Source organism: Sturnira hondurensis, unplaced genomic scaffold, assembly GCF_014824575.4.
Source record: "Sturnira hondurensis isolate 20B ecotype Veracruz unplaced genomic scaffold, ASM1482457v3 Scaffold0001872, whole genome shotgun sequence".
Taxonomy (NCBI): domain Eukaryota; kingdom Metazoa; phylum Chordata; class Mammalia; order Chiroptera; family Phyllostomidae; genus Sturnira; species Sturnira hondurensis.
Window position 1 is genome coordinate 4,035,510 of NW_028074503.1, and position 27,974 is coordinate 4,063,483.

General features: G+C 41.2%; 1 protein-coding gene across 6 annotated transcripts in view; it reads right to left on the minus strand.

The window, feature by feature from the left end:
- OSBPL1A (oxysterol binding protein like 1A) overlaps nucleotides 1-27,974 on the minus strand; it is a 213,414-nt gene that overhangs the window by 88,292 nt on the left and 97,148 nt on the right. Inside the window, exon 1 of one of the 6 annotated variants that reach the window (XM_037032036.1) lies at nucleotides 27,304-27,629. The exons of 3 other annotated variants lie outside the window; for them this stretch is intronic. The gene's annotated coding sequence lies outside the window, so the exon portion shown is untranslated. 2 more of the 6 variants (XM_037032047.1, XM_037032056.1) reach the window with 2 other exon arrangements.

A 27,974-nucleotide genomic window follows, 5' to 3' on the forward strand; every position in this document is an offset into this window, starting at 1 on the left:
GAATTACAAAAGACTTGAAAATATTCCCATAATGTAATTTTTATCTCTTCAGCATAAATACTTTTACTATGGCTACAGTCAACTAAAAAAAAAGCTATTCTTCTCCATTTGATCGGTTATACAATTCAAACTACGAAATTGAGCAGCACAGTGTCCAAAACACTCCTTTCTTTAAGGTGAAAAGCGCTATCAGCACGGCTGTGTTTGCAGATTCCAAGAACCCCAGGGCAGGAAGAGTCAAAGTACCCTCGGCCACCTTTTAGCTTTATCTTGTCAACTTCTCAAATATCAAAATGCAAAGGCGCTGTTAAAATTGTACCTTTCAATATAAGAATCAACTAAATTATCCCTTTCGCTTAACAAATAGAGATGTTTTAATACCTAAATTACTCTAGGAGATTTCAGAAAACTGGCAAGAGAAATGATCGAAGCCTCAAATGACCACATTCCCTCCACAAAGTATTTTTCAGAATCCAATTTATCCTTTAGCCACCTAAAATAAGCATCACCGTCTCTGCCACCTCGACATCTATTCTCACTTGCTCCTCAGAGAAGGAGTGAAGGCGGGGGAAGCAGAGCGGGGAGACGCAGCCCCAACCACCGTTCCAGTTCTGCCCTTGTTCTTACTGACCGTGGACCTGAGTGCCCTCGCGTTCGTTTCACGCACAACAGACTCTTCTGCACTGAACACACCTTCCTCTCACACTAAGAAGGGCAGTTTCTCCCATCCTGTGCCCTGATGAGTCTGGGAAAACACGTGTACATATCACAGGAACTACACTAGTAGGGAGTTCTTCACTGCTTTAGAGAAACACCTAAAAACATTGCTTTTAGTCAATCAGAAAGTTCTCTGGAACAATGTAATCCTAAATCCTCCACAATCTCGATATTTCACAAATACCTAGAGGATACCCTGTATCTGAAACTTAGTGGAGAACTCCTGATAAAAGTAATACAGAGTGCAAGTTGATGGCATCTTCATCTTGCCTTTGAACTGTTTCCAAATTTGTACTTGCTGGCTCAGAGACTGTGCTGTGGTAGAAACGGGACCTTTTTTATGCAGTCCTTCTTCATGATTCTGGGCATGGGGCCTCTTTACATTATATACCAACACATACATACTGATGGTGCTTTTTTAAAATCTCAAACTATAATAATTGCCTTAGTTATACAAGGGAGAAAGAACTTCCTTTACAAAATTAGTGGAGTGCAGCATATGTGCATTAGGACATTTCTAGAATATGGCTGGCATTTTATTTTTCAAATTCACATATAACATTTACACCTTCAGCCCTATGACTTTCCTGCAACAAGCATGAACACATGACCAAACGAATATGAGTCAAAGTTTTATCAGGAAAATTCTAAGGACCGCTACCACACACTTAATAATAAACATACACTTTGCTCCATTTACATCTGCATTTACATCCATATGTATCTGTAGCTCTTTAAGACTTGTGCAGATTCAAGCCTTGCTGGTCATCTATTCAAACCACGTCAACAGGAAACCCTCATCTTACTCCATTTCATTCGGCAGGTGCAATTCTCAGCATTTCCACATGCTCTTCACACCGACGGTGAGAGGATGCCCAGGAAAGAATCCAGAGTTATAAAAAGTCATGTGCTGGCCAGCATGTACACATTTTATCTACTCTCTCATTCTGTAAAGTATCCTGTTATTCACCCGTGTCTCACAGAGGTTAAATTAGGCAGAGATAATAATTAAATCTAGCAAACGCACCACTAACCGGGGAGTCAGTGATTAGGATTCGCAGAACACCATGTCCAGTTACCCAATTATTGGACCGAACAACTGGCCCTACCCCAGTCAGTTCAACAGCATTAACCTTACTCATCTCTCCTTCGCTGTTGGGTATAATGGCTACAATGGTGAAGAATGTGCCATCTGAAGACTGAAATACTAGATCTTGAATTAAAAACATCTCATTTTATCTTTCAGATAAGGAATTACACGGACACTTACTTCTGTGGTTACAGGGCCAACGATACACTGACTGCGAGGCTCTTTAAAGACAGGCAGGTGCTTTTCGGCGCCTCCCTGCTATGGGCCCACAGCTGATAAAAAGCGGGCCTGGCCACACACGGTGGGGAAGGGGTCTCCTGCTCAGAGAAGACAAGGGCGTTGCTCGGGTGGAGGAGGAGCACAGAGCCCTCGTGTACAGCCAGGCTGGAACCGCCTGAGGCCACAGTCACTTCCAGGGTCCAGGAAACTTAAAATGCGGTCCATGTCTGAGGCAAGATCAAGCACGCTCATAGTATTATTTAGCAAACACGTGGCTTGTTTTCTAAATTTACAAAGCACCTTCGCACACACTGAATTTCAGGTTTTCGTGAACTCTAAGGCCCTTCTGTGCCATCCCATCACTGCCTTCTCAAACGCAATGAGCCTCCCTTATGTTCTGGAAGCTCTTTTCCCCTCAGTCCTTCCTACACTAAAAGAGATACTTATTTCAGCATAAATGTGCCTCTGTGACCACAGCAGATTCCTTCGTCTGACAGGAGAAAATGGAGAGGTGGGGTGTGCCAGGGGTGGGGGTGGGAGGGGCTGCAGAGCTCGCACACCCCTGTGGGGACTCTGGCTCCGACTCTGAGTGAGACGGGGAGCCGCCAGAGGGTTTTGACTGAGGAGTGACAGTGTTTGATCTACATTTTAACGTGGTCTCTTTGGCTGACATGTTGCAGAAACCTAAGGGGGAGTGAGGAGTAGAATAAATAAGATTCCTTAAGCCCTGACCAGCATGGCTCAGTTGGTTGGAGCATCATCTCACAATCCAAAAGGTCGCTGGGTCGACTCCCAGTCAGGATACATGTGGGTCGCAGGTTGGGTCCTGCTGGGGCACATTCTGAGTGAACCAACTGATGTTTCTCTCTCACATTGATGCTTTTCTTCCTCTTTTTCTCCTTCCTTCCCCTTCTCTAGGAATAAAAACTTAAATAAAATAGTAAAAGCTCTTTAAGAGGATTTTGGGGCAATCCAGATAAGGGACAGGTAATAAATAGCAAAGGAGATGAGAAGTAGTCAGATTCTGGCTATCCTTTGCGGGCGGGCCGAAACGATTTGCTGACAGATTAGTTATGGAATGGGAGAGCAAAGAAGGATCCAGGGTGGCTCCGGGGTTTTGGCCTGAGCAACTAAAGAGGGAGTCATCATTCATTACCTAACATGGTGAAGACTACAGAAGGGACAGGGACGACCTGGAACAGAGTTTCATAAACTAAGTGTGAGATGCTTCCCGACATCCAAGTGCAGAGGTCCGGCTGGCAAACAGGCCGCGTATCAAGTGTTCAGGGAAGAGGTCCAGGATGAACATGTAACGCTAGAAGTCACTTGCAAATAGGTTATACTTGAAGCCATAAGACTAGACAGAACCACTAAGGGGAAAGTGAGATAAAAATAGGAAGAAATCCAAGGACTGAGATTTCCTTCTGCTAGGGGAAGATGAGAAAGAACCCGCAAATAAAGGGGGGAAAAGAGAGAGAGAGAGAGAGGGCAGAGAGATGGAAGGAAAACCAGGAATATGTGGTCTCTGGAAAGGCTAAAGGAAGAATTTCAGGGAATCTCAAGGGGGAGAAAGTGACACGTTAAACGATAACGACAGATCAATCAATATGAGAATGAAGAAAAGACCTCTGGATTTGGTGAGGAGGAGGTCAGGGGTGACCCTGACAACAGCAGTTTCGGGGGAGTGCAGAGCCGATGTTAGGGGCAAAGATCTGACTGGAGTGGGTCAAGAAAACATGAAAAGAAACTTGAATGAATACTGCCCATTCTTAAAATGTTTTGTTGAAAAGGAAAAGAAAACTGAGGCAACTCCTGGAAGGGGACATGGGAGCCAATAAAGCTTTATTACGGAGGAGAACCAAGCCGTGTCTCTACACTGATGGGAATGACTCCATAGAGAGGAGGAAACCAACAATGAAGGGCAGTGGGGAGAAAAAAACGCTGCAATGATGTTCCTGGGAACTAAGCCACAAGCGCACCTCCAGCCTTTGCTGAGGGCACAGGAAGCACCCTTAGCTGCAGGGGGAAAGGAAGTGGGTACAGGCATGGATTCAGATAGGTTGTGTCGTGAAGTTTCCTTCTTAAAAAAGGCAATTATTTATTGTTAGAGAGAGAAGGGGGAAGAAAGAGGGAGAGAAAGACTGATTTGTTGTTCTACTTATTTATGCATTCATTAGTTGAGGATTCTTATACGTGCCCTGACCAGGGATCAAACCCACAACCTTGGCATACTGGGAAGATGCATGAAGTTTTCCTCTAACTGCTCCTTTTGCCTCAGTGCCTCTGAGAAATATAGAGAACAGGGAACAGACAGAGGTCATCGATCTCTATGTCCTTGCATGCGATGTAATGAGAAGCTTCCCGTCTGTTAATGTTATACCCAACATAAAAGGATTGCCAAGATTCAAAAAGAGATCATTCCCAAGGCCCTCCAAAATCTCACTCACACTAATCTGGTCGCCCGCAAACAGGGCTGCTAGTCAACCATTAGCTGACTGCGACTGGCTCCTGACACCACTAAAAAAGCCCCTTTCTTACTGGCGCCACCAACTTCTGCAAACTGGCTCCAGCCAAGAGAAACAGAAATCCCACTGGGAACCCCCCCTGCTCCTCTGGGCCCTAGACTCCTCTGCCTGCAGCCAGATGGGGGCTTCCATCTGACTGCCGGCTGACTTAGTGATGTGCTGGAAGGAAAAGGACCGCCAGGGAGTTTGTTAAACCGAAATTCTGCTAATAATCTGTTAATCACTTCCAAGTTTATCTTCATTCAAATCAAGCAAGAATTTGGGGGATAACTGGATATTCTTGTACCTAGGGTAGAGCTCAGTAAGTAGGTACTTAAGAAATACTTGGTAAGCAAAAGGGAGCTTTGAAAAGAAGGTGATAATGGCCCTGCCTAGTGTGGTTCAGTGGACTGAGCATGGACTTGCAAACCAAAAGGTCACTGGTTCGATTCCAGTCAGGCACATGCCTGGATTATGAGAGGCAACCACACACTTATGCTTCTCTCCCTTTCTCCTTTCCTTCCCTTCTCTCTAAAAAATAAATACATAAAATCTTTGTATTTAATGATACTTGAAGATTCATAAATACATAAATCTTCACTGATACTTGAAGATTCAGTATAAACCCAGCATATTTGATGATTTTTGTCTGACTGATTTAAAAATAACCTAATAAAAATGAATTTGATTGGAAAGTAGCACTAGATAAAACAATATAGTAAATAAGTTTAGATTTTACACATCTTTTTTAAAAAGCAGAAAAGAACATGTTTTTTGAAACAAAAGTACTATTCACTTCCACCGTATGCTGTAGATTCAGTATGCATCTATTGCCTGTTCAGTAGTTCCTTCATTTAAAATAAGGGCAATATCTCATAAAAATTATCTCTTTCAGTTGCAAAGTTTAATCACTTGACACTGACTAGAACACTCACATAAGGAGTGTTTCTAGTAAATTAAGTTTCTATAAATACGTACATTTTATGTTCCAGAAATAGCATTTACAGGATTACATTCCTAAAAGTACTATGCACTTCAATGTACAGTTTCCAATGTATAAGATTCTAGATTATAGTATATTAAAAGTTTCAAAAGGTAAATTATAGAACAGAATGTTAAACTGCCATGTAATGGTATATATTAAACACACTGCAAACAACTTCCAGTGTGATGTAATAAATCAAATTTTGCTACATAAAAATGGCAAAATTCTAGAACTTTCAATCAAGATGGAGGCATAGGTAAACATGCTTCAACTCCTTGCATAACTACAGCAAAAATTACAACTAGATTACAAAACAAACATCACTCAGATTCATCAGAAATATGAGCTATATGGAAGTCTGACAACCAAGGATTTAAAGAAGTCCCATTTCATCCAGACAGCTCTGAGGGGTGGAAACGAAGAGGCCGAGTGGCAGAGATGTGGACCAGGTGATCCCACACTCACGTGTGATGGATAAAAACCAGGATGGATACCCCAGCAGTGAGGGATCCCAGCCCAGGGTTCCAGTGCCAGAAAGGTAAGTCTCCATAACTTCTAGATGATAAAACCAGTGGGGGGTGGGGCAGTGAAAGAAACTGAAGGATTCTCAGGAGACTCCTTTTAAAGGGTCCACAATGGTCTTGGGACTTATGCAGACCCACCCCCTGTGGGATCCAGCACCAGGGCAATAGCTGAAAGAGCACCAGTGGCACATGGGGAAAAGGGGAGAAAGTGAAATGACTGGCAACAGGCCAAGCATAGGGAGACAGCATCCTCCTGGGCAAACCTCCAGAGTCTAGGCAGCAACACTGTACCCCCCTCTGAGCTCTCCCTGACAGAGCCACACAGTAGTGCCATGGGTTGCTCCACCCTGGCAATTACTGAAGGCTCTGCCCCATACGACTTACAGGTGAGTTTTCTACATAGGCCACACTACTAAGACAGGGAGTCAAAGTAGCTCTACCTAATACACAGAAACAAATACACAGGGAGGCTGCCAACTTGAGGAGACAAAGGAATATGGTCCAAACGAAAGAACAGAGCAAAACTCCAGAAAAAGAACTAAATGAAATGCAGATAAGCAACCTATCAGATGTAGTTCAAAATACTGGTTATCAGGATGTTCAAAGAACTTACTGGGCACTGCAACAGCATAAAAAAGAGCCAGGCAGAAATGAAGGGTACATTAAGTGAAATAAAGAAAAATCTATAGGAAACTAGTGCAGGGAATGAAGCCAAGAATCGAATCAACAATTTGTAGCATAAGAAAGTAAAAAGGTATTCAATCAGAAAAAGATAAAAGAATTTTAAAAAGGGGGGGATAGAATAAGGAGCCTCTGAGACATCTTCAAATGTACCAACACCTGAATCATAGGGGTGCCAGAAAGTGAAGAGGAAGAGCAAGAAATTAAAAACTTATTTGAAAAAATAATGAAAGAAACTTTCCTAATTTGGTCAAGGAAATAGACTTACAAGTTCAAGAAGCACAGAGAGCCCCAAACACGTTGGACCCAAAGAGGACTGCACCAAGACATATCACAATGAAACCACAGAAGGTTAAAGATAAAGAAAGAATCTTAAAAGCAGCCAGAGAAAAGCGGAGAGTTACCTTCAAAGGAGTTCCCATAAGACTGTCTGCTGATTTCTCACAAGAAACTTTGCAGGCTAGAAGGGACTGGCAAGAAGCATCAAAGTGATGAAACACAAGGACCTACAACCTTGATTACTCTACCCAGCAAAGCTATCATTCAGAATGGAAAGGCAGATAAAGTGCTTTCCAGGCAAAGTAAAAGAAAAGGAGTTCATCATCACCAAGCCTTTATTACATGAAATGTTAAAGGGAACTATCTAAGAAAAAGGAGATCAAAACAATAAACACATTAAAATGACAATAAATTCACAACTAACAACAACTGAATCTAAGAAACAAACCAACCAAACAAGCAGAACAGGAAGAGAATCACTGTGAGGGGGAAGGGAGAAGGGGGGAAAAGGTGCAAGGATTAACAAGTACAAATTGGTAGGTACAAAACAGACAGGGGATGTCAAGAACGGAATAGGAAATGGAGAAACCAAAGAACTTACATGCATGACCTGTGGACATGAACTAAGGGGGGAATTACTGGAGGAAATGGGGGTACCAGGCAGAGGGAGGCAAAGAGGGAAAACTGGGACAACTGTAATAGCATAATCAATAAAATACATTTTTTTAAAAAAGTAAAATTTTAAGGTAACCTATTTAATAAAGATTCTGAAGTTCTTAAAAGTCGTTTCTCATCACCACTCTTCAACTCTCCATTGCATATTCATTCGTGATTGTGCTCTCTACTGCCGGGAATGTGCCTGGGACATGCTCAATCTTTTCAAATGAATAAATATCAAGGTGCAGAGCCCTGGCTGGGGTAGCTCAGTGGATTGAGCACGGGCCTGCGAACCACACGATCGCGGTTCGATTCCCAGTCAGGGCACATGCCTGGGTTGCAGGCTAGTTCCCAGCAGGGGACACATGAGAGGCAAACATACACTGATATAATTTCCCTCCCTCTCTCCTTCCCTTCCTTTCTAAAGATAAATAAAACTTATTTTTTAAAAAAGGTGCAGAGTAACAGGAGAGATAGAGGGGGTGGAGAAGCAAGGCAAAATTAACTCTTTTTGATAAGCTCTAAGTATTATGTATTTCAAAGTTTACCAAGGAAAGTAATAATTTATGCAGAACCGTGAGCAAAAATGTCTCTGAAAATCCATTATTCTCAACTTCAGTATGAGAGTTTACTTAGCACAAAAAGTGGACTTTTCATAAATATCTGTATTAAAAATGGGTCTGTGTACACAGAGCTATTTCTGTGTCTACTACTACTGATGTATATACATAGCATTTTATAGTTTAAAAGTCACTTTTACATACTTTTAGGTCACTGAGTCCTCCTAACAGCCCAATGAAGAATGTGTATTTGTAGAAACTGAATTAGTATCATAAAGTCTTTCACTTGCCAAAGATTAGCAGAGGAAGAAGAACTAAAACCAAGACCATTTAACTCTGAATTGCATGAGCTTTTCAACCCACAGAACTGGCAATCCTACACAGCCCCCGAGCGCTGTTGATGGAAATACATGATCCTGCATCTCAGAAGCAGAGGGCTTCACTTTTTTTGAGGGGACAGGGGGAGAGTTACCTGGACCACAGTAAAACACTCGTGAAAACCACCCTGTGAGCCCCTATCAAGGGTTACGTGACTATGGAATGGCAAATTGGGTAGATTAGAAAGCGGCTGAATCCGTGCCCTCCAACACGATGGTTTCTCATTCCAAGAATTAGTGGAACTGTCCTGCTCAAAACCTGCCTTACAGCCAAGGTTCTCCATCAGGAAGAATGTACCTGGATCAGGTCCAGGGTTTGTTTGGTTTTGCTTTGTTTTAATTAGAAGGCCCAGTTTCGGAGCAGACCTGTGGAGGCAGGACCTTTCTAAGAGTGAACTAGGCCTGTACATTGTGACAGGGATTGCTCATTTCTCACACTGTCTATTCTCACCTTCCTTAGCGGGAACGCCAGTTTGTTAGCTAGCTACCACGGCCTCCTAAAAGACTATTTATTTCTCAGTCTCTCTGGCAATTGTGGCCATATGACTTAAGTTCTGCGCAAGAAGAATAGAAGTATTGTGAGGAATTCACCAGATCTCCTTAAAGGGGAAGGCACACTCCTATTTTTGCCCTATCTTCCTTCCCTCCAAACTACAATATGATGTTTGAAACAGCCTCTAACATCTGCAACTGCTACCCAAGGACCAAGCTGCCCACCTCCTGTCTTCTTCCAGGTGGGGAAAAAATCTCTAAAATCTCTAACATTATTTAAGCTAATGTTCGGTGGTCTGGAATTTTCTTCTTTGTTCAATGTTCATACGAACACTAACACATGTACTGTTTTTTCCAAGCACACAGATTATTCTGATATGGTTCCTGGGTAAAAATTACTGATTTAGAAGAATGTCAGCGTAGTTAAAAATATTTACTGAACACTTACTACTATTTCAAGTAAGGGCTAGAGATACAAAGTAGAATAAGAGATTGCTTACTCACCGGAGAGATTATAATCTAGTAGGAAAAGGGGACACTTCACATCCCTACCCAACTCATCTATTAAAAACGCAAACCCAGCATTACTTCTCCTTTAAAGCACTTCAATGGTTCCCTACTGCCTTCAGCTATAGTCTCAAAGTGGAGTGTACCTATGACATGATAATATCGGAAAGTCTTTTATATTAATTTTTTCACAAATATTACGCATACAGACTGACGATGGTGCCCTCACATGACCCGTGTGTGGCATGGTCAAGTGCAGGAAGCACAGCAACTTCAGGCAAGAACGGCAACTACCACTCAGAGACTGACAGAAGCACCTGCGTTCAGGGCATTGTCAGGCAGTGCCGTCTGAGAGCTGGGTTACGAGGATTTACAGTCTGTATCATCTAGTTTCAGTTAACGCACAGAACGCACCCACAGCGTAAAGACCACTCCACAGGGCCTCCAGACTGGGGAATACTAATAATGAAGCGTGAACAAAGAGAAAATGGCAAAGGCTTCTACTCTAGTGTGAGTTCTTTTGTTCTTGGCCCTGGTAAAAACAGATCAGGGGTAATCAGATGACAAAAAGCCAGGTCTCCTGAAAACCCTATGAGATGTGTAACATGTTAAATGGTCACCATTATTTGTGTGCTTCAGGTATAATAAGCTACTGAGACATGAGGCCATGATATCTGGCTCAACATCTGAGGTCTAAGCTTCCAGAGGGTAAAGGGGTGGCGGACCTGCAGCCTGCTGGCCATGTGTGGCCCAGGAGGGCTACGAATGTGGCCCAACACAAAGTTGTAAGCTTACTTAAAACACTGTAAGATTTTTCTGTGACTATATGTCATAATGTACTTAATGTGTAGCCCAAGATAACTCTTCTTCTTCTAGTGTAACCTAGAGTCGCCAAAAGGCTGGACACCCCTGGAATCTTCTGAAATATTTTTTGTGAGTTTTAGTTACATGGCACTCAGTACAGAGCTTTACCTTTAAATTTCTTCACTAAATGTCATAAAATGTTTGGAAATTTCTTTAAGTTTTTTTAAATATTAAAGACAAAAAAACACAAATCACTTGGAGAAATACTTATTCTCAAACAACAAAAAATGTCTGAAATAGTAGTTAGTGTGATGAGAAAATATTGTGATGAGAAACTAAGCTAAATTCCTTTGTTAGAAAATATTACTGGAAGATACACAGACAAACTGCTGAAGACATGAAAAAGGAATTTAGTGTGGGGTATTTTTACCACATAAAAAGTTACAGATACTTGGAATATGTCCGAGCTAAACCATGCTTGAGTGATGAACTAAAAGAGTGAGGTGTGTTTTCTTTAATGAAACCCTAAGGAGAAAGTGTACCAAAGAAAATAAATTCTCAATAGCAACTAACTTAAAATGTTTTATGGAAAACTGTATATATATGTATAAAATATCATACAATAATGTAGTTGCTTGACCAAAATTGAAGAGATTCTGATAAATTGATATCAAAATGTGATTAGAAAAAAAATAAAGGAAAATTATAGGCCAACCTTAATCAATAATTTAGATAAAAATAATAAGCAAAATATTAGCACACAGAATTATGCATGAAAGAAAACATATCACAACTATGCTGGGTATTATTCCAGGAATGTGAGGTGAATATTTATTGATACAATCCTACATAAATTAACAGATTTCTACATTTCTAATAAATGTAGAAACATTGTAAGATCACTACAATATACACAATCATTGGTAAAAGTAAACCACTTAATAAAAGTTTAAAAAAATTTATAATTATGGGAGGGTGTATGTGTATAAATAAACTTCTTTAACATAGAACAATGTGAAAAAGGTCTACCAGAAAGACTCAGAGTAATGTTTACTTAATGGTAAAACATTAAAAGCATTCCTCTTTTTTTAAATCCTCACCTGCTAAGTTTGTTAATTTCAGAGAGGAGAGGGAGAGGCGGAAGGAGAGGGAGAGGGAAAGGAAGAGAGAGGAAGGGAGTAAGAAACATCCATCAGTTGCCTTCCGTATGTGCCCCAACAGGGCACCGAACCTGTAACCTAGGTATGTGCCCTGACTGGGGATTGAATCCACAACCTTTTGGTGTAAGGGACGATGCTCCAAGCAACTGAGCAACCCGGCCAAGGCTAAAAGCATTGCTCTTAAAATAAAGAATACAATAAGAATGCTGTCACAAGTTCTTTGCAACACTGTATCTTATGAAGCCCTAGTAACAAGCTTACTCAAAAAACTAAAGCTATAAGAGCTGAGAATAAAGAAACAATGTTGTTTTTAAAAGATATGACTGTCTGAATAGAAATGGCAAAAGAATCTAGAATTATTTAAATTTATTAAGAAATTTTTGTGAGGTTGCTGGACTTTAGATCAATATAGAAAAGTCAACATCAACCACAAAGCAAAATGTAATCTTTCCCCTGCTAAATTGCCTTTCACCTTTATCCGGAATCAATTTGCCATATACGTGTGTGTGGGAAGGGGGGTTATTTCTGGACTCGTTAACTGTTCCATGTGTCTATTCTTCATTAATACAACACTCTCCTAATTATCAGAGCTTTATAATAAGTGTTTTAATCAGGTAGTGTAAGTCTTAACACCTTGTTCTCCTCTTTCAAAATTGTTTTGGCCACTATATATTCTTTTCATTTCTACATAAATTTTAGAATCAACTAATCAATTTCTACAGGAAAAAAAAATCTGGCTAGAATTTTGCTTGGGATCATTTTAACTATATAGATCAATTTAGGAAAACCTGACATCTTAACTTGAGCCCTCTGATATAAACTTTTTTAAAAATCTTTGTTTATTTAGGTCTTTAGTTTCTCTCAGCAACATACAAAAAGAGAATAAAAACAAAACTGACTCTTAATGGATCATTGACCCAAATATAAGGCTAAAATTAGAACACATCTAGAAAAAAACACAGGAGAAAATTTCAATAAGCGTGAATCTATCAAAGATTTCTTTAAAACTTCAAGTTGAATCTAGAACATTAACAAAATCAAAACTTTTGATTTTCAAAAGATAATGATAATAAAGTGAAAGGCAAGTAAAAGACTGGGAGCAACTATGGGCAAACCATACACCCAGTAGGGGATTTGTATCTAAATTAAACAAAGAACTTTAATAACTCAGCAACAGAATGACAAACAACCCAATTTTTAAAATGGGCAAAGGACTTGAACAGACACTTCTCAAAACATATACAAATGGCCAAAAAGTATATGAAAAGATACTCAACATATTTAGTCATCAGAGGAACTGTAAGTTATTACAGCAATAATACACTACTTTGTATCCACCAGCATAGCTATAAAAAACTAAAAAAAGAAAGTGTTGATGAAGACAGAGAGAAAATGGAACTCCTGTGCACTGACAATGAGACTGTAAAATGGTGCAAATACTGAGGAAAACAGTTTGGTGATTCTTCAAATAGTTGAAAAGAATGATCATATTAGCTAGAAAATTCACTCAGGTATATACCCCAAAGAACTGTGTAGCAGTTGTACAGTAATTGAAACATGTTCAATTACTTGTACAAAAATGTTCAAAGCAGCAACTACTTGCAACAGCCAAAACAACTCAAAAACATCCATAAATGCACACACAGGATGTGTTATATCCACACAATGGAACACGATTCTGCCACAAAAAGCAACAAAGTACTGACACATGCTGCAATGCTCCTTAAGCTTGAAAACATTACTGCTCAGGGAAAAGAAACCAGACACCTAAAGCTTACACATTGTATGATATTTATATGAAATACGCAAAACGGGCAAACCCACAGAGACAAAACAAAGTAGTTCCTCCCAGGGGTTGGGGGTGGAGGAGAGAATGGAGGGAGTTTGCTCAGTGGGTGTGGGTTCCTTTTCGGGATGATGAAAATGTTTTGGAAGTAGACAGAGGTGACGGCTGCACAACACTGAATTACTAAATGCCACTGAATTGTACGCTGAAAAAAGTTAATGTTACGCTATGTGAATTCTATCTCGATTTTAAAAAAATTAATAGCAAACCCCCATAAGCTCCACAAATATGCACTTCCCATATAACATAGTCATTCTACTTACTTCTAGGTATTTACTGAAGATAAATGAAACATTATGTCCACAGAAAGTCTTATACGATGTATGTGTAGCTTTATTTGCAATAGCCAAAAACTGGAAACAACCCAAAGGTCCACCCATAGGTAAACAGATGTGGTACAGCCAGAAAATGGAATGCTACTCAGCAATAAAAAGAAATGAACTTCTGCTACACACAACATGGATGAATCCCAAAATGATTATGCTGAGTTAAAGAAGCCAAGCCTCTACCACCCTCCAAAACCCTACAAACTATGAGATTCCATTTATGTAAAATTCTAAGAAATGCTTACCAATCTCTAGTGATAGAAACCTATCATTAGTTGCCTGTGGATAGGAGTAGAGAAAACGGGGAAGGTAGTCCCAAAGGCCTGAAAAAACTTTCAGAAGTAACAGAAATATTCCTCATCCTAACTGCGGTGTTAGTTTCACTAGTGTAAACATGTTAAAACTCACTAAATTACAGTTTAAATATGTATAGTTTATTGTATGTCAATTCTACCTCGATAAAGCTCTACAAAGGACAATACTAAGGGCACAGTGAGAAGAATGCCCATATACTGACAACGGGAGTTAAAATGGCAATGCACTTCTTGCGCAAATTTCCCAAGGATATGTATGACAAGAACACACTCTGACACAAATGAAAACAATGTGGGGTATTGACAGTAATGTATATTGCATCTGTATGTTTGTCAATATGAATAAACTAAGGCACCAAAATCCTGCCAGAGGTTGTTGGGTTCTGGTTTTCATGTAGCTCCTGTATCTCATAGAAAATGGCTTTCTGTATCCTCCTCCATGTCTTCTCTCTCTCTCACATTTTTAAAACTGGCAAAATATCTTAAATATGTCAATTTAGGAACTGATCTTTGCATCATCAAATTTTTGCAACAGCCTTGACCAAGTGTGGCTCAGATGTAGGCTAGGTGTCTTCCCACAAAGCAAAAGGTCACAGGTTTGATTCCTGGTCAGGACACAAGCCTGGGTTGCAGGATCCGTCCAGGTCAGAGCACATACAACAGGCAGCCAATTGATGTTTCTCTCCATCTCATTCATTCTCCCTCCCTTTCCCTCTGTCTAAAAAAATGGGGATAAAAATAAATAAAATCTTTAAAAAAATTTTTGGCAACAAATTTGCAAAACTGTGTGCTGCACTGAACAGGACGGATGCTTGCCAGGTACTCTGAAAGAGTGCAGGATGCAGGGCTCTCTCAGCCACCTAGTCCAGGAACCCGAGCCGAGATTCCGCTAAGCGCCTCCTGTCTCATCATCCTTGCAGAGCTTATGCCTAAAAATAGCTTACTCTTATGTAACCACTCACCAAAGATTTATATAGTTTATGAATCCTGGAATTAAATTTCTTTTTTGGTGATATGCCAAAAAAAAGGAGGCAAACAATAATTTTTAATGGCAGAGAAGTTTAATTATAATGTAACCAAATCTTATTTTCAGATGTTATTCAAGGGCTCTGCAGTTGATGGTTTTGTGGATAAAAATAACTAGAAAAGTTACACATATAGCAGAAGTAACACCCTACCAACTCTAATTTTATAAATAAACTTGAGGTTTTTTATCTATAATAAACTTCATCTATTTTAGATATACAGTTCAACAAATTTTAACAAATATATATATGTTAAAATTTGTGTGTGTATATACACACACACACACACACCCCGTGTAACTAGCATCACTATGAAGATACAGAAAATTTCCAGTGGCCTCTTTGCCAGATTCTGTGCCCCTTACAGTCCCCCTCCCAGCTCTCCCGACCCTGGGCAGCCACTGCTCGGACTTCTGTAACCATGCATTAGGTTCGTCTGTTTGCAAAGGACCTATCGATGGAATCATGTAGGATGTACAGTTTTGTCTGGTTTCTTTCCAAGTATAATGTTTTTCAGACTCAGTCATGTTGCTGCAAGCACAGACATGAGCCATTTAACGATGCAGGTAGATACAACGGCAGCAATGTATGTTAGGCAACTTCATAGTTGTGCAAACATCAGAGTGACTTACAGACCTACATGGCGTTGCCTAGTACAGACCTAGGCTATGTGGGACAGCCTGCTGCTCCTGGGCTGCAAGCCTATAGAGCATGTTACCGTACAAAACAAGATGAGAAATCAAACACAAGAGAAAATGATGCAATCCAGAGATGCAGTAAATCCTGAGATGTATGGGGCTGCTGCGGGCATGGGTAAAGCATGGCATACTATTTTACAATAAATTTTTTGTAAGTAGGAGGAGTGTGCTCTGAAATAATGATAAAAAGTACAATGCAACAAATACATAAGCCAGTAATAGTTGTTTATTATAATTCTCAAGTATGATGTACTGTATGTACTACACTTTTATATGACTGGCAGATCAGTAAGTCTGTTGACATCAGCATCACTCCGAACACGTGAGGAAAGCACGGCGCTGACGTCATGACGACGTCAGGTGGGCTACAACATCGCTAGGCAGCAGGAATTTTCAGCTCCACTACAATCTATGGGATCACCATGGTATCTGAGGTCCGTTGATGTCCAGACGCCATTCTGCGGCACATCATCGTACAAGCACTTCCTTCCTTTTCACTGCTAAGAACCAGTCCACTGTACAACTGTACATCAATTCCAGATCTGTTTGTCTAACACCTTAACCCAGTCTCTGGAAGTATGTTGCTGTCTATGCTGAACATTAAGCCCAGAAAGACAATAACTTTGCTTTTATGAATTCTGATGTTTCACTTTATTTTGACAAATGTTTTCACAGTTCTCAAACTGGGCGCGGGGGCAGGACTAAAATGCGTGGGAATCGTAACTCAGAAGGTTAGAACTCATCTGAAGAAAACATTTTAAGCATCTTAAAGACGTACTTCCCAAGTTTTGCGAGCCAAAGCACACACAGAAAATGAATTTGCATGGCACGTGTGAGAGGCCAAGCTCCCCGTGTGGGGCTCTGGCCATTCTAAGTGTTGAAAACATCATTTATCTCAAGCCCATTACTTAGAAAGTTCTGTTAAAATGTACTTGGAAAACAAATGTTCTTGCTTTATAACCTATATTTGTTTTTTAAAAACATAAATCATATAAACAAATAAAATTGTATCTAAAATAAAATACTAACCAAGCAAAGTAATTTGAAAACTCCCACAATCCTAAAACAGTGAATATGGCTTATTGATCCCTCTTCGGGGACACCTAAAATTTATTTTATGGTTTTTTAAAAAGAAAAAAAAATTAACCAATGACTGTGACTTATCACCCAGGCACCCTTTCCAAGCCCAGTATGATGCAACTTCTAAGTAGAGAGACGTCACACATTCCATCATGCCCTTCCTTTCAAATACTTTCAACCACCTACACCATGCCAGGCATTCCAGGCTGCAGGGACTCTGCAATGAACAAAACAGACAAAAATCCCTGCCCTCAGAGAGCCTACAGTCCACTGTGGGAAATAAAACAAGTGAATGAGTGAAATATTTAAACTGTGAAGTGTTAGATGATGGAAAACATGAAAGACTGCCCCCCTCCCCCAAAAAAAGCTGGAAAGGGAGATCTGGAAGACAGGACGGCTGGAAGACTCACTGAGCAGGTACCACTGGATTAAAGGCTGACAGAGCTGCCCTGGCAATGCGGCTCTGCTGGCTGGAGCACTGTCCTGTACACAGAAATGGTGGGGATTCTACTCCCAGTCAGGGCACATATCTAGGTTGCGGGTTCAATCCCCAGTCAGGGGCGCATAGTGGAAGGCAACCATTTAATGTTTCTCTCTCACACCGGTGGTTCTCTCTCTCTTTCTGCCCCCTTCCTCTCTCTTTAAAATCAATAAACATTTAAAAAAATAAATAAAAATAAATGCTGACAGAAGTGAGGAGAGTGCCAGGCAAGAATCTGGGAACAGTGTTGCACACACAGAAACAGGAACGGTTCTAAGGGAGAAACAGGCTTTACAAATCTGTTTCCTGAACAACAGGAAGCCACACTCCTCAGAACAAAGCCAGCAGGTGAGAAGGAAGCAATGGAGAGGCCCCATCCAGTGGGGCTCTGTGGGTCATTGTAGCAACTGAGGCTCTTTTCCCTGAGTAGTATGCAAAGTCAACGGAGAATAGTCACGCTCTGAACATGAACTTCATGTGCAAGACTAGACTCATTTCTCAATGAAAAATTCTGACCAAAAACCAGAGGGATCAGTGAAAAGTAGAAGAGGAAGAATCTGGAGAGCTTCTTCCAGAAGCTTACTAGACACATACTAGTAACAGTCGAAGGAACTTGGAAGTGTTTGGCCCGAGGGAAAGAATTTACTGGTCACTCTAAATAGCTGAGGAACTGACACAGAGAGCAAACATACTTTTTTTGTGATGCTGCAGAGCAGACTTAGAACCATGAATGGAAGGAAGGAAGGCAGGAAGGAAGGAAGGAAGGAGAGAAAGAAAGAAAAGAGAAGAAAAGAAAAGAGAGAGAGAAGGAGGGAGGGAGGGAAAAGAAAGAAAGGAAGAAGAAAAAAGAAAGAAAAAGGAAGGAAAGCACTTTTAACGTAAGGTTTAGCTTTCTTGCATTGATTGTTTTCCGGCTGTGGAATGGGTGGTCCCAAGAGACAATTCATGTATAACAGCAGCAGTAGCAGGAAGAGCAGGAGTTAATACCTAGAATGTTTACTATATGCCAGATGTTATGATAAATACTCGGAATACTATCTCATATCCTCCTCCCACAATCCTGTGAGGTAGTATTATTAATGATGAGGAAACTCAAGCTTATTCAGATGACATGACCTGCCTACGATCACATAACTAGTGACAGAGCCGGTGCTCAAAAGCCAGGTCGTCTGACTCAGGCTCCAAACTCGTAACCTGTATGCTTCTATCGCCTGTGTTTACACAGTGCACAACATGATCGTCCAGCAGGCAGGAAGTCGGAGAGAGGGCTAGATGACCTCTAATATTCCTTTCATAATTTTATGTTTCTATTTTTCCCAAGTTTCCATCATATTGTTAAAATTTTTGTTTGACTTCATTGTTTATAGAAATTTAGCACTCTTCAATATGGCTAAGTATCAAATAATAATTTCACTATAGAGTATGTTAAATTCCCTATTCAATTTTAATGCTCTGGTTAATCATTCTCTAGTTTTGAGTAGCATATTTTACTTCATTAGTTCCCACGTACAGTTGTGACTTCTCTCAAGTATATTAATTTCCTTGTCTCATATTTTTATCTGCGGTAATTTAAACATACCTCCATTTTCCTATGCTAACTCTGCAGACAAGAAAAAGTTATTTTCTGTTACACAACTATCTTTCAAAAATACTACAGTAAATCGACATTTGATATCTAAAGTACATTTGATATCTAAAGATAGTAAATATAAAAGTAGATCACAGATCTACAGAGTTGAACGAAGACTTAAGTCCACGGAAACCTCCAGATCCATGCCTGCTTTGTGCAGCGTCTTCCCCCCCGAGGAGAGCAGGAGCTGCGCCCCCCCCCCCACCCCGCCACCGCCCTTCCCGCAACTGTTGGAGGGTGGGAAAAACAAGAGAAAACCACTGCTCTGCACGGCAATGACGGCCCCACGTAATAACAGGTAGCCTGGCAACCGTGGGGTAACATTTGTGTCGAAAAGGCGATTAACTCTACTTACAGAAGTTTTTCTCCACACCCACGCCCATCAGGATGGCTACTATTAAAAAAAAAAACCAGAAAATAGCAAGCATAGGCCAGAATGTACAGAAATTGGAATACTTGCTCACTGTTGGTAGAAATGTTAAAAAAATGGTGTAGCCACTGTAGAAAATAGTAAGGTGAATCCTCAAAAAATTAAAAATCGAATTACCATCTGATTCAGTAATTCCTCTTGAGTACGTAAAGTAGCCCAAATAACCGAAAGCAGATACACAGAGAGACATTTGTACACTTGTCTTCATAACGGCCTTAGCCACAACGGCAAAAGGTGAAGTCAACCCAGTGCACCACTGATGGATGAATGGATACACAAAATGCTGTGTATACACACAGCGAAATACACTATTCAGCCTTAAAGAGGAAAGAAACTCTGATACAATCTACAACACGGGTGAACCATGAAGGCATTATGCTAAGTGAGACACAAGAGTCACAGAAAAATCATATTGTATGACTCCACTTACATGAGGTTCCTAACGTCATAAAATTCAGACAGAAAGTAGAACAGTGGTTGTCAGAGGCCCGAATGGGGACACCCCCTGTTGTTTGGGGGACAGTGCTGGTTCAGGGAGATAGAAGAGTCCTGGAGGTGGGTGGTGGCGGTGGCTGCATGACAGTTGACTGGACTTAGTGCCACTGAACTGCACACTTATAAACCAGGATGGTAAGTGTTACGCTGTGTGTAATTCACCACAAATAAAAACAATTTTTTTCTCTAAATACTGGTCTAGAATATGTAACATTAACATGAAAACAAGGATCCCAATGTAACATTTGCCACATATTTTAACTTGGATCCTTCAAATTGTTTACTGATAACGTCAATTAATATCAAAACACATATACTCTTGACATAAAATAAAACCCCAGTATAAGACACAAACCTATTCCTAACCTTTACTTAGTACTTACTATTTGCAGAAAGTTCCCCCGAAACAGAATCACCATACCCGAATGGACTCTGGGGCATACCCACATCCAATAACTCACAAGAGAGCACTGTAACCCGGCGATCTTCCAGCTGGGAAAACGGCTCTGAAAACACAGATTTCTGCAAGTGCTAAGGTAGGACCTGTGAGTGATAGAGCCTACACAGGTACTGTGGACGAGCCACAAAATCTGGCTTTGAATTCTCTTAAGGCCGAAACTGAGTGAGAAATATAATTACGCCCTTTTAATTGTCCACAAGGAGAAAAAAAATATCAGTTCTTTAGGGAAAACAAATTCCCTCTTTACCCTTAGCTCTAATTCCTCCAAGTAATATATGAGGGCATGAAAGTATTTTCTATGAAAATAATCAGTGATGTGATTAAAGCCAATTTTTTAAATATCCCTCAATAAAAACTGAGGGTATTACTCAAATTTACAAATGAGAGCCACTTTTCAGAAAAATCAAGAAAATACAGCCCAGGGTGTAGCATTCTGATAGTTTAATTTTAGGATTAAAATGAAAAGATCTAGGGAAATGGATAAATTCTGCATCATCCAAAAATGTGACCTCTACCAAGCAAAATGGTCCACAAAGAGAGACAGCATTTCCTGTTGAGAACCTGGAATACAGGTATTCTGTGCAAAAGGTGAGGACTCCAATATTCTCGGCCATCTGCTTAGTTAAGCGGCAGATGGTCGGTGCTTGATAAATGGGAGCTAAATTAAAAACAAATAAATTAATGAAGTTTGTATCCTTTTGTCAAATTGAGAAATTAGCTTATATGGGCCACGTGAGCTTTGAGATTAGATGCTTTATCTTCTGGGGAAGGATGCGTTTTCCCAGCCAAGCCAAGTGCGGTTCAGTGGGGCAGCTCTCCAGCACTCAGTGGGGAGGCAGAGGCTGGACTTGGCTCCAGGTGTAGCCCATGGCTTGCAACACAAACTTGAAGAAGTAGCTGACCCTCTATCCCGGCCCTTCTCTCCCCCTCCAACAGATCGATCATGTCAGTCATTCCAAACTGGGTTTTACGAAGGCGGCCCAGACTGGGTGGCAGGGGGGCTCTCCCTTTTGTCTGACTTATTTATGTACTAGCATCCACCTAAGTCCCCAAATAAAAAAAAAATTTTAAATGACCAAACTAGGTCCTCTGCAATCGAAGATTAGTTCTGTGATTTTGGGATTTTAAATGACTAATCCATGAACACAGAGTAAAATAAAAAAGAGTAAAGAAAATACACACAATTAAATCATTTCTATCACAAAGCAGAAATTTCTCTGAGAATAAATCCACAAGGTTAATTTTTAATTCAGTTGTTTAAAATCCAGAACACAACAACCAAATCTCTCTCATAGAAACATTATTGAAAGCGAAGGCTGGTCTCTCAAGACAGCTCAAAAGGGGCAGCAGGTAAAGGAACAGATGTCACTGCAGGCTAGTACCCAGCCACCGATGTGACAGCACAGCCAGGTAGGTCTCCAGCCCTGGAGGCTGGGAGCCGGCTCCGTCCAGCAGAGCACAGACACCTTCCCTGAACCTCTGGACCACTGAGCAGCACCCCTGGTTTCTGTCATCCCTGTCACCACCCACTGCGTTCCCATCAGGGCTCGTTTGATCCAGCGCCCTGGGCCACAAACCCTTTTACTCCCCTTCTCTGTCTCTGAATATAGCACAAAATCCTTTCAAGATCCTTCTCTGAAAAGAAAGCGCAGGAAACCGCCTTATATAAACCACAGGCTTGTCCTTATCTCCTGTGAGTCCCTCAGCAATTCGGTGAGGTAGAGGGAAAGGGTTCTGTTAATCATACTGTGTCACACAGGAGGAATGTGAGGCCTGGGGCTGAACTGCAAGAAAAAGTCACTAACACTGGAGCCCAGACCTCAGGACTCCAAATAATAGCAGGTTCGTGATCTGCCACCTATACCTGCTACCTAAGCACTCGCCATAGTCTCCCTGCCTTTGTCACCAGTTGGATTACCAAAGATCCTGGGGTAAGCAATGGTGAACCTCTGAGCATCTGAAGAAAATTAGGAACAGCTTATCCACTTTTTCCTCTTTGGCGCTGGAACCAAGGTTCTGAGGAAAAGGAGAGAACAAGACAGAATGGGTTGAGCAGACAATGGAAAAACCCTCCAAGTATTTGGGGTGAGCAGAAAACTGGGGAGATAGAAGAAGAAAGTGGGGAAGGAGGCAAGGGAATGATAACCACCCTTCTGCTACTAGGGGTAGCAGAAGTATCAGGGGATAGAAAAGAAGCTGTAAGGGGTGAGGGAGAAAAGTAGACTGTGACCAGCGTGGTGGGGAAAAGGAGATAAAAAGGCCAAACAATGAAAACAAAAGTAAGAGAAAGAAATATGTAAGCAGTCAGAACCTTCCCAAAGTCCTAGTTGTTTTAGATACCACGAGGGCAGCGTTCTACATACTACACACAGTGGAGGCCCTTGGTCGGGAAAGACAGAGTCCAGGAAGTACATTATGAAAGTTGGCGAGATCAAAAGTAATGGATAAAGCTAGCAATTTTCCCCTAAATTACAAAAAACTAGACCTAAGACATATATAATTTGACACCTGGAAAAGAACCAATTTTGAACAAATTATTCTGTTTTGAGAGGCAAAGAGTAAGAAATGTAAAGATCCTAGGGAAAAACATATAAAAAAGTGATAGAGATAAAAATAAAATGAACTTAAAAGATAAAATAAAGATGAAGACAGTTCCTTAAAAAATCATCAAACAAAGCCTTAATCAAGCTAATTTTTAGAAGAGAAAAATTTATCCAGACACACCCGAGTAAATATTAAGAAAAATGGATACAGGTTGGGATAAGGAATACGTAACTGTAGACCCAACATAAGTTAAAAAAGATAGTTTCTAAAAATACTCTGAACATCTTCACAATAACTTTCAATACCTAAAAGAATAAATTCCTAGAAATATATACCTTGTCAAAGCTGACATCAGAAAGAATAAAAACTAAAATAGCCCTATAACTATTAAATACATATAATTAGCAATTTTTAAAAATCTCACAAAAAGATGGTTTTATAAGAAAGTTCGACTGAAGTTGCAAGGAACAGACCATTCCAAGCTCTTCCAGACAGGAGAAGAAAGGGAATACTTCCAAACAGCTTTTGTGAGGCCAATGGAACCTTAATACTAAATCCCGAAGAGGACAGAACAAAAAAAAAAAAAAAAATTCAAGCCAATCTCCTCCATGAACAGATGCAAAAATCCAAAAGAAACAAAATCAAGGAAAATGTCACAGATAAGTCATCATGACCAAATTAGGGTTACTGCAGGTACATAAGGATGGCTTATCATGAGAATGAGTCTAAACACAAACTATGCCACCTAAATTTTCAAAAAGTTACAACTCTCTTAATAGAAGCAGAGAGAACATCTGATAAAATTCAATACCCCTTTCGTGATACAAAATTCAATATAAGAACAAAAGAAAACTTTGTTATCTGATAAACAGTATTTACTAAATATCATTCTTCACGGTGAATTGTTAGAAGCACGCCTTTCTTGAAAATCAAGGATGAACATGGATTCCCACTCAGCTTTTAGTCAGAGTTGTTCTAAAAGTCCGGGTCTGGTGGCCCTGCTTTCATTAAGAACAAGAAAAATAAATAAGAGGTAGAAGGACTAAAAGAAAAGAACAAAACTGTAGTTATTCGCCGATTATGACTGTCTACAGAAACAGAATCGTTCTAGCTTCATCGTTTCTACTTTCTCACTTCCCATCTACTTCTCTCCTTACTGCCGTCTGGCTTCTTCCTACATCATGCTGCTAAAACTTCCCTCAAGGCCCGCAGTGACCACTCGACTACCAAATCCAGTGAACACATTTCAGCTGTTAACATGTCCACTTCTGGCCCACTGTCCCCGCTGGTCTGTCCTCTTCTTCACTCCTCCTGCCTCTCTGGCTGCTGCTTCTCGGTGCTCTCCACTGGCTCCCCTTCTTCCACTTGTCTTTTAACGTCAGTATTCAATCCCTTCATTTCAAACTCTTTCAACCTCTCCTTCTCATAGGGGTATTATTTACTCCTTCAGCCTCCATCACCACGTTTATTCAGGTGACTCCCAACACTAATGATGCCTAAATTTCATCAGACAAGTAAGCACAATCCTACTTGGATGCCGTCACGTCCAAAGGCAGCTCATTCTCCCCTACTCCCTTTATGACCTACTTCAGCCACCTTCTATGCAGTGATTTACACCCTGATCTTGGTGTCGTCAATGACTACCTTCTTTCTCCCTCATTCCTCACATTCAATCTATCATCTGCTCTTTTTTTATGTCATTTGTTTTTGAAGTCTTTCTCCTCTCTGAATCTTTCTTTCCTTTCCAGTCACAAACTTGGTTCAGATCCTGGTGATTTCTCTCTTGAATTCCTGCACCTGGTCACCCTGCTTTCCAGGCCTGTCTTCTAATCCTTCTCATAAGGAGCAGACATGATTCAATCTCTCCCCGGATTACAGTCAGTGTTTCTAACTGTCCAAATTAAAATTCAAACTCATTAGGCTTATTTTGCAAAATCTTTCAAGAAGACCCTGCTTCTATTCATCTAGCCTTGATAGTTTGCTCCCTCTGTTCCAGTCTTAATGAACCATTTGCTAGATTTTGTCCTTTTCTGTTCCCTCTGGGTCTGTTGTGCCTTCTGTAAGAAGCCTTATAGTCCGCTGGTTCCTACAGCAAACTCCAAGTTCTATGCAGACACACTAGCATGGTAGTATCTGATTAGGTAAACATATGCAAATACTTACTGGATTAAGGAAAAACTATACTCAAATATTACAAAAAAGCATACTATATAAAACACTACATAAAGTAATAGATGTCAAGTGTATGGTAGACCTCCATAAACATGTATAGAATTTATATCCTTAACATTCTGAAGTTAAAACAAGAGAAAAATTGTATCTGCCTATAACTCATTCACAATTCATCAGACAGTCAAAGTTGGGCACTGCCACAGGCAGACCAGACCAAAGGGGACATGACACACACGATCGCGTGTAGACTGCAGTCGGGTACCACTGCGCAACAGAAAAACTTAGCAGGATACCTCCTGGGTTACATCAGACATGATAAGCTGTATGCACACACGCATACTTCATGTTACTAATTAAAATCTTACATTATTTTTGCTCAAAATTCCACAAAAGTTATCAAAATGAAAACCACCTTCATTTTACACAATCTTTATTTATGTTTAACTTATGTCCTAACTGCTCCCAAAATTCATTTGTAGCAGTATATTTATGGATTACCTATAAAGCAAGCTAAAAATGTAGGGACATATGTTGAATAGTGTAGATCAGGCAAAAATTCTAAATTTCTAATTTTTAAAGGAATCCAACTTTTCTTATAATCCTAAATCTGAGTGTCAGAAATGCTAATAAATTTACAAAAGCTTTTTAAAACACTGTAAATGGTAAATGTCAAACTATACACAGAGCTTAGAGTATAGAGCATGGCATAATCATGTTATCAATTACTTTGTGTATAATATTTAAAATGCATTTGAACTATATTTATACACTACCCTGAATATTACCATACACATTTGCTTTTATATGGAAACTCTAATAAGCTTTTTAATTCCCCCCTCCACTCTGCAAGGTGCACAACTGAGGATGGAGAGGTTACGTAGGTCACTCTCCCCATCAATAAAATTCCCTAAAATTAACCTTTAAAGAGCTTCTAAGGGGATATTTGAGTCCATATTCAAAGCAATACAAATTCCTTTAAGATCCCAGAGTCTACTGGAAGTAGCACTGGGACAAAGGCCAAAACAGCTCTCTCGTCTTCATGATCAGATCAAACATGTACTCAGTTAAAACTGCACTAACTTGCCAAAGTCGTCAGCTTCAGGGCTAAAATCAAACATTATTTGGACCAGAGATCAACTTTGCCATGTCCTCAGAAAAGACTGAGAAGAAAATTTACATTTAGATTCCCATATTCTAGCCTACACATTACTCCACCAACATACATTTCAAGCATTTTTCTCTTCTGAAAAAGATTCCTGTTTAGCAACGGTATGTCTTCAAAATGAAATGCTTTCATTCTGACTTTGAACCTAATTCAGTTAAAAAAAAACTTTTAATAGCTTTAAAAGCCCAAAAGCAGTACCAAGTTCTTCCTTCCCTGGCACCTTCCTTCCTCCCGCCCTCTCTCCAAATCCAGAAAAACACCAGCACAACAGAAAACACGAACAACTGGCCACATGGCCCCAACGCTAGGGATCGTGACCGTCCTCTGGTTTAGGCTACAAAGAATGCCTGTGAGTAATCAAAAATTCCTAATCAAAACAAAGTTGAAAGCCACCTCCCCACACCCCAACCTCGGTAAAACTGCCCTTTCTGTCGACACTCAGGCATTTTCCTTCATTTTCTCCGCATTTCAGTGGCTTCTGTACAGTGAATGCGAAGTTCATCTCAATGTCAGCCAGGGCAGGGACACGCAAAAAATCACTAACTTGGAAGGTTATTTAGGACAATAATGTCTTTCACTGCCTTACTCCTCCCACTCCAGCTCCACTTGACCTACTATCAATACTAAGCTGAAAAAATAAATATATATATTATTAGTCCACCGGCTTTCCCCCCAGGGGCTCCTCCTGAGGGAACCGCAAATGTAGAACCTGCAGGAGACCCCGTGCTTGGCAGGGTCTCTGAGCTCCCCGCACCCCTCCCCACAAGTCGGCGGCTGTACTTCTCTCGGAGCACACACAACCCAACTATTCTTGGATCACTCACATCCTTCGATCTCGCCTGGCCGCCCTTCCCCCTCCCCTCCTCAGTGTCCGCTGTGGTCGATAGGCTGACCCGGCAAAGCCCCCGGGAAGCACGTACACCCACCCACCTGGGCCGGATCTGGAGATCCCGGCTCGCGCTCCACCCTGAGCTTCTCGGTCAGCTCCAGCGCAAATGGGCTCGGCCTCTTCCTCCACCTCCCCTCCAGCCGAGCCAGGAGGTGCAACCCAGGGTGGCACCGCAAGGTCTCCCTAAATCACCTTCGTGCAGCGTGGCCCGCCCCAAGTCCAGCGAGGTTGAGCAGAGGTGCGGCCCGCCTGCCCTGGGCCCTGGACTCCCCGGGCGCCAGAGGTCCGCGCTGTGCCACTGGGCCGCAGACCCGCCCTCCCGGGGCTCGCAGGGGACTGGCGAGCAGGCAGCGCAGGAACGGCCTGCAGCAGGAGACAGCGCTGCCGCTGTTGTCCTCCAGTCCCTCCTCCCTTGCCCTGCCCCCCTGCGTCTCCTGGAGGCACAGGTAAGGGACCTGCCTGGGGGCGGCGAGAGCCCCACCGTGCCCCGGCAAGCGAGCTAGCGGACTGCTCCCAGGGAATTTTCGGGGAAGGAAGTCAAGAAACTGCTACTCTCGGTCTGCGTGCATCCCGCGGAGGCTCCTGCGAGGTCCTAGAGTGGGCTGTGTGCTCAAGCCCTCTGCCGGGGAAGCCGGCCCTGACAACTTTTAAATGGCCAGCCTGCTCCTGGGAAAAGCAGAGACGTCCTGTGTCTTCTGGAGTCTTCCACCTGGAAGATAACTGGCACATAGTCTTACACTGCAGAGTTAATGTTTCCAACCTCAAAACAAAGACTGAGTGGTCTTCACATTTTGAAAAATATATTTTCTGGCTACCATTTGAACAGCGAGGAGAAGCAGCCGTATTTAACCCTACTAGATGTG